Genomic DNA, 8,155 nt, shown 5'->3' with positions numbered 1-8,155 from the left:
TATGTCAGTATTTATGCGTTCCATTTCTTCCTTAACAATATCTAATTCTCCTACATTCATGGTTCTCACATTCCATGTCCCAGTCACCAGTGTCTGCTTACAACTGTTCCTCTTCCTTTGTATTTCCATTCTTGAAAACTCAACCTCCTTTGCCATTTCTGTTATCTAAATGTGTTCTGTTGTACTATACTTGTATACTTGTTATTGCCAACGAGTTGGAAATGACACACCTGACTCTCCAGTGGCTTTTTAGGGGCAGTAAATCATGTGGGAGGAGCTTGCCACTCCTTCCCCCTTGGAGCAGTTCGTGCATTCGAACCAGCTGCCTTTGGGATGGTAGCGCTACTCCCTGCCAATAAGGCTACAATGTAAGCTGCTTAACTCTATACAAGTGACCAGTTTTCTCACTCAAAAAGATAGGGTATTTGTTTAAAGATTCTGTATCCCCTTTAAATGTGATTCAGATTCTTTGCATCTGATCTTAGTGATACATCTTGATCTTTTCTCTTTAAAAGCTTGTTTGGGTTCCCCCCCCAATATCTTTTCCGATGCTACCAAGCCAAAAGTGGGTGACTTTTAATCTGCGGCCCTCGGGCCTGTCTCTCATTGTTTTTGTTCAAACATTCTTCTAGGTAATATAGCCCTAGTGTGTCCACTTGCCGTACCGCGGTCACTTGTGGTTGCTGTGAGGCTGAACACTGACACCGATGTGTCAAATGCATTAATGGTTGGCTACCCAATGTGGACAGAGCGTGGGGTGAAGCTCCCAGATTAAAACAAGCTTGGAAGGAAGAGTGGCATCTACTTCCATAACAGCTTGCCTCCGGAAACCCTATGAACCTGGAGAGAGGATGAAAGGCACACAAGCGTTGAGGACTCTCCTTCATAGGGTGTCTATGAGCTGCCTATGACTCGATGGCACTTAACAACAACAATAACAGTAACTTTTCATATTTCATGTTCAACATCTAAAGTATAGATGAATAGTGTCACTAGTCCCCCAGTGGAGTAACTCAAAGTCAACCCTATCCATGGACTTCCTCTCAAACTAGACAATACTGAGTCTTTAGTAATGCTTAGAATCTGTCTTAATCATATAATGAAAACATGATAGAGTTCTAAATTGCTGTGAAGTCATATTCCTAGATTATGTAGGTGGTAACGGCACAATGGTTTTATGAAGTCTTGATATGTTTAATCACGAAGTGAATACATTAATAAGTTGTAGCATTACTGGTAACTGGAATGTTTAAAAAAAACATTTTTTAAGGGAGCTCTGGTAGCCCAGTGGAAAGAAGCTGTGCTGCAGTCCTAAAGGTTCGTGGTTCGAATCCACCAGATCCCCTGCTGGAGGAGGAGGGGCAATCTCCTCTTATGCCAATCAGATCTGACTCAATGCTGCACAAGGCGGGGGGGGGGGATGTTGTTTATTTTCCTTCTCATTCTCTTTTATTACTACTTCATTCAAAAGAAGTTTTTTAAAAAGGTTCACTAATATTAAGACACTATTGTTAAACTGACTGGTACAGGAGGGGAAAAGCAACACACCTAGGTGCCTTTGTCCTTCCCTCTGTTGCCTTGGAAGGCTGTACATTTTAAACAGAAAACTCTAGCATTTTTTTCGCGGGGTAGTGTGTGTTCTTTGCACCAATGAAGAATAGCAGCCCCTAAAATATCTTGTATTCCCACACCGGGAGTCGAACCCGGGCCGCCTGGGTGAAAACCCAGAATCCTAACCACTAGACCATGTCAGCGACTGTACAATCACTAGCAGCAGTAAAAACTGAGTGCTTGAAGCTTGTGCAGCTGAAAACCCGCGTGATTCAAATGTCATTGCAATTGGATACTAATGTCAACTCTGAACAGAGAAAGGGCAAGAAAAGATTGAGCAGGTAAGTTAGCATACAGCTGTAGCCCATTAAGTCTACTGATAACGTGCAATTTGGGTTTATAAGAATCGTTTTTATTGCTATAACAAACCATAAGGATATGTTTCCTGCTGAAGCTCTGTAAAAATTTTTATTGATAGTTATTTTGGTAGCATATCCATACTCTTCCCAGCAGGGGAGAGGATTAGTGGTAATGGAGCAAACAAGGAATTATTCTATCCACAATAATATTCCTAAAACCACGAAAAGGCTCTGTACATCAGATAAGTTGTGGTATAGATGTGTTCATAAATGTTCATTTCGGTATAGAGACTGAAAACTTTTCAGCTAAACCTGTAGTTGTTCTTTCAACTTTTGAAAGAAATGGTATGTGTGTGTATATGTATATACATACGTTTGTGTGTGTGTAGATAAATACACACACATACATATGCTCTGGTGGCTCAGTAGTAAGTAGTTGCACTGCCAGCTCCAAGGTAAAAAGTTCAAATCCACCAACTGCTTCACTGGAGAGAGATGGGCTATTTCCTTTCATGGTATTGATTGCCTTGGAAAACCCATTGGAGGGTCATCTATGAGTCAGTTGTAAATTGACAGTACACAGTGGCATCCACTTCTTAACCAACATGCCTCGGGAAACTCCGTCCACTTTGATAAGTGTCGATAGTTCTAGAAAGGCTTCAGGCCTTTTGTTCATAGGGTCACTCTGAGATGATTTGACGGCAGTCAACAGCAACAACAATGACAATTGCTATATTGATGAAGTTCCTCTTAAGCCTTCTAGGAATGACTTGCTGGCTCACGCAGACATTTTAAGTCATTCATTTATTATGAAGAAAGTAGTCACTTGTTAATGTTACAATTAAAATTGCCATTTCCCTAACTCTCCACGTCCCACTGGTGACATTATGGTAGCCCAACAGAGGGCTTGTGGACTAGTCTATAGGAAGATGGGCTGCTAATCAAAAGGGCACTATTCTGGTGGTCCAAACCCACCAGCAGCTCCTCCGAAGAAAAATGGACAGACAAATGGGCTTTGCGGTCTTAGAAACTCTAGGTTGAGTCAGCGGGGAGTGGATTCTGACTCAGTGATTATGAGTTTGAGTTTTGGAGTGTCATTTAATTGCTTCAGAGAGAACATGATGTATATTGCTTTGAAAGAGATGAGGGAGAGAACTGTTTAAAAGGGACATATGACTGGGTATTCTTGTCATGACAGGAGTCCAGAGAGAAGGCAGCATAGTAGAGTGGACTTGGGGGGGTTAGGGATTGCATAACAATGAAGGAGTTTTTCTTTTTCTTTTTAAGGAGAAGAGTGATTTGGGGGGGAAGGGTGGGCAGGGAGAACAGTGCAACAATGAATGACTGGAAATCCTAAGTCTGTAAACTTTCATTAAAAGTAATAAAAAACAATAACTTATTTTATTTTATACTGGTTTACTTACAAAGTTTGTATGCATTGTTTTTCACACTGGAGTTTTCCCGTTTCCTTGACCCACCCCTCCTTCTCCTCGTCAAATTCGACCACCCTGTGATTACCACCACCAGCACCACCCACCCTCCCCCCTTGGATCTTCCAACCTGCTTTACTAGTTCTCTCTCTAGTCAATAGAGCAAGTTTTGAATAATCTTTTCATTTTTTTGTGAATGCAGTAGCACAGAAAGGAAATTCCAGTCGTGTTTGTGCGTTATTTTAGGGTGGACATAGTTACTTCATTGCACGTTCATGGGGCATGAATCAGAGGGAGAGCCAGTGCTCGGAGGAGATCTCATTCTGGGAAGGGGAGAGGGTCAGTGGGAGGGGGGATGGCCCTCAGCAAGGTGCCTGGTAACTGCAGCAGTGGGTGGAGCAAGGGGCACAAGAGCGCAGGCCCTGATCTCTTTTATCACAGGATGGTAATCAACTGAACGTCACCTAATGATACATCAATTCCTGAGGATGATTTGAGAGACTGGTGCTTTAGGTCTGTTGTATATGGCCTCCCTCCCTCCCTCCCTCCTAACACCATATTTTATGACATTACAATAAAGACTGCTGCTTTTTAAAAAAAAAAAAAACCAAAAACAAAAACACCCAAAAAACAACACACCTGTCAGATCTCGGCTCCTAGCCACGGCACAAGAATGCATTCTGAGTTATGACTCGTTGTTTTGTACCATTGAGTCGGAAATGACCCATAGCTGACTCCCCAGTGGGTTTTCAGGGGCTGTTAATCGCAAGGGAGGAGACTGCCCATCCTCCCACAGAGCAGCTGGTGTATTTGAACCATGTGCCTTCAGAATTGCAGTGCAGCTTTTTTCACGTAGGCCACCAGAGCTCCCCTCAGTTATGACTACGTATTAACATATGCTTGTTTGTGCTTAAGCTAGGACGTGGATCCTGGGGCAAAAGGAGAAATGGCCTCCCTGTGTGATGGTAGGGAAGAGACTAGAATAAGTTTCAGGAGGGAAAAAAAGATATGTGTAACTATTACTCTGGAATCTATCAGTGGTATATGAATATTTCTTTGCTTTTGTATTGTGGCACATATTTGAAACTTATCAATAAAGTATCTTTTCTACTTTTTTAATAAGAAACGTGAGAAAAGTACACCCATTTAAAAGAATATAGAGATTTGGCATCTGGTAGCACAAGTCTGTTTTTCTAAAGAAAATACAATCTGTGTTCTTCAAATGGTTCACTATTCATCATCGCTGAAAGAGCCCAAGGACAGAGTTCCTCACTACCAAATAAATAAAAGGAGGCGCTGGCATAAAACAAAGCAGATTTATAGACTTCCACACATTGCAGGGCCACGGTTTCCAAACTGGAAATAATAAATGGATAATTGTCAGCTTTCATTCCCCTTTGTGTTTTTTCCATAAATTAACCCATTCAAAATGCACTAAAGGTGTTTTGAGTTTTCGTCTTGGTTTTTCCCCACGATTCACCCTTCAGTACTGACCTAATTTGAGTCCCAGCTTCTGTGATGTAAAGAAAAAATATGCTAGATACTACTCTAATACCTATTTTCATGTTTCTTTTGCCTCAGACTAAAGTATTCAAGTGTCTTAACTTTATAATACAGAAACTTAACATTTTAAGGATGGCTGTAAGTCATGGAGTCCTATAGTTTATCTAGTTCAGATCTCCCTTGCACGGGCGCGAGCTCTCTTTCCACTCTCTCTCTCTCTCTTTCTCTGTCTGTCTCTCTGTGTCTCTCACTCTCTGTCTCTCTCTGTCTCTGTCTCTGTCCTTCACAGATGTTTCACATTTACTGAAATCTTCCTGGTACCTCAGAGTATATGCCCCTGTTAAACAGTCTGATTATCAGGAAGTTTTGTGTCATCCTTCAGATTATAAAAATTTCTCTTACAGGGTAGTTTGAGCTACATTTCTGAGAGGCAATCTCAGGCACAAAAATGAATAAACTAGGATGTGTCTTGGCAGACAATTTTCATCTAGAGAGATAGTTTTAATATTAATAGAAAATGAGACTGATTCCTTTTTTAGCAATAAAACGAATGTGCTCTATGGGCTTAATTGTGTGAGATTAGGTGCTTGAAGTCATGGGATTAAGGAGGAGGAAGTTCAATTCTTTTTTAAAAATTTTATTTATTTTAATGAACGTTTACAGAGATTTGGGATTTCCATTCATTCATTGTTGCATTTTTCTCCCTGCCCACCCCTCCCCGCCCCAGTTCACTCTTCTTGTTGAAAAGTAAAAGAAAAATTCTTTCATTGGTATACAATCCCTCTCCCCGAGTAGACTCCACTATGCAGCCTTTGTTCTGAACTCTTGTCATAACTCTAAGGAACGTTCTAAAGAGACCAGCAAGGGAATCCGACAGCAGTCTGCAGAATACGAGCAGTGGGGTTTGGCTGTTGTGTCGTGCGGTTTACAGAGACAGTAACTAGAACTCATGTTTCCAAAGGCAGGCGGTGGGGAGAAGAGAGAAAGCAGGCTCCGGACCTTTGGCTCTTTCTAATGACATTAAGAAGCCATTTGACGTCTGTTGGGTTTTGGTTTTTTGTTTTGTTTTAAATCAGGGAATGATGTTATTGGAGCTGTACTTTGGGGAAACGGCTCTGCCAGCCGGTTGCCAAATGACTCTTAGAAGGGAGAGACTGGACACAGAGTGCTCACGAAGGAGGCTTTTGCAGCCACTCAGGAAGGAGGTAATGAGATTCAGAACTAGGGGACTGGCCATGGAAATGCAGCGTAAGCAAGGGAACATTGCTGAATCGTCTGGACGTGGCCACTGCAGGAATTGTGAGACTGGAGAGGGTAGAAGTCAAGGAGAAAGGGCGAGGGGGCAGAGTGGAGAAATTCCATGTCCTCAGCACTTACTGGGAGCCATTCTGCGTTAGGGAGTTCTGATGGCTTAGTGGTAAAAGTGTGGCACTGCCAACCCTAAGGTATGTGGTTCAAAGCCACCAGCAGCCCCACAGAAGAAAGGAGGGCAATGCCCTTCCAGGAGATTGGCAGTTGTGATTGGATCTATTCGTCTTTGGTCTGTTGTCACCATAGGTGGTGACTGTGGATATATATAAAAGGAAATCTCTAGCCATCAGCTGTAACAACCAGCTTTCCAAACTAGGGCTTTATATGACTTAGATTTCCATGACTTTGATGTGACGATTCTCCCTCTGTATCTAGCTGTTCAAGTCCATCAGTGACTCTGCAGGCAAAAGCTGGGCAATGTCCTCCTGGAAAATATACAGCCTTGGAAACCCAGTGCAGGATCAGCTATGCGTTCCTTCTGACTTGACAGCAGTGAGTTGAGTCTTCATCAGTGTGTTATAGATTTTAATCTGTACTTTAACTAAATGTATATAGTAGAGAATATATGAAGAATCTGGAAGGGTGTTTGTGAGACAGAAATGATAGGACTTCTACAACTTCTATCCTCTGTCTAACCCAGAATTCAGAGTGTCAAATTAGCTACGTTAGCAACTTAACTAGAATATGCAACTCAGTCTGTGAAGTTTTAGAGAGTGAAATTTAAATGAGCAGTGCAAGTTTTAATACTCCAATTCCATTTTTGCAGCCACGAGGTTTTGCCATGCCAAATGAGCTAAATTGGGAACAGGAAAAAGACTCAAGCAAATGACAGCAGCCATGGGAATTTTTTTTTTTTAATCTCCCAACACACACAAAAAAAGTCATATACACACTGACATCAGAGTACGCTTACATTTTTTTTCCCCATAAGCAAACTCTGAGTGTTTGGGTTCTGACATAGATTACAAAGCTCCTATAGTATAATAAATATTTTCTTATAATTGAAAGAGTCAGTAGACTTAAATCCCTTTCCCAGGCGCAGGGGTTTCTGTAAAATGCCTGACTCCATCTGCCTCTAGAAGTCTAGGTGATGCAGTGGATTGAATGGTGGGCTGTGAACGAAATCACTGGCTGTTTGAAGTCACTAGCTGCTTTTGGGGTAAAAGATGTGATGGTCTATTTCTGTGACTAGACTAAGAGAAGCCCTAAGGGGCTGTGTGCTAGCCCTGCTGGTGAATCCCTTTGAGAATCGCACTATTAACTTAAACGTGGCACCTCTCAGTGGTTCGAATCCAGCAGCAGCTTCTCAGGCAAAGGATGGGCAGCTTGCTCCCATGTAATTTACAGCCTCTGAAAACCTCCTGAAGTCTCTGGTGTAAACTGGTTCCAATTGAATATCAATGAATTACATACTCACCTGTGCATCAGAAAAGGAGCTCTAGTTGCCTAGTAGCAAGAAGCTGCACTGCAATCCCAAAGGCACGTGGTTCGAGTCCACCAGCCGCTCCAAGGGAGAAGGATGGGCAGTCTCCTCCTATGCGATTAACTGCTGCTGAAAACCTGCTGGAGGGTCGGCTGTGGGTTGATTCTGACTCAAAGGTACACAACAACAACAACACAACATGCGTCAGAAATCAGGCAGTAGGGGTAACCTCACTGCTTCACATGAAAAATTTCTACGTCCTCTGTTTATTAGTACGAACTACATAAACTTTCTTTAGCCTCTTTAGCTTCTTTCATGTCTGCGACACCATCAACATAAACTTTTAAAGTCTATTAATACTGAACTTCCTCCAATTCACCTTGCCATTTCGTACCTTATTACCACATTTACTATGTCATGTTAATTATCCACTTCTATCTCCACAACTAGACTGTATTGCAAAAAAAGGACTGAATGTATTATCTTTTAGTGGAGGGGCCCTTTATTAAGTCAAGGGGAAATGTCTGATCAATGATATTCAATCAAATATTCAATCAAAATTATAAAAGTAGTATTAC

At 41.8% G+C, this 8,155-nt stretch overlaps 1 protein-coding gene and 1 non-coding gene across 5 annotated transcripts in view; one reads left to right on the top strand and one right to left on the bottom strand.

The window, feature by feature from the left end:
* Positions 1 to 8,155, top strand: part of NRXN1 (neurexin 1) — a 1,383,864-nt gene that overhangs the window by 1,267,405 nt on the left and 108,304 nt on the right. The window lies entirely within an intron of this gene.
* On the bottom strand, positions 1,683 to 1,754 carry TRNAE-UUC. The gene has a single exon. It is a non-coding gene; the product is annotated as a tRNA-Glu (tRNA).

Source organism: Elephantulus edwardii, unplaced genomic scaffold (genome assembly GCF_000299155.1).
Source record: "Elephantulus edwardii isolate Elephantulus edwardi_28Jun2011 unplaced genomic scaffold, EleEdw1.0 scaffold00011, whole genome shotgun sequence".
Lineage (NCBI taxonomy): Eukaryota > Metazoa > Chordata > Mammalia > Macroscelidea > Macroscelididae > Elephantulus > Elephantulus edwardii.
The sequence above is the reverse complement of the archived record's forward strand: the minus strand, read 5'-3'. Positions and strand labels throughout refer to the sequence as shown.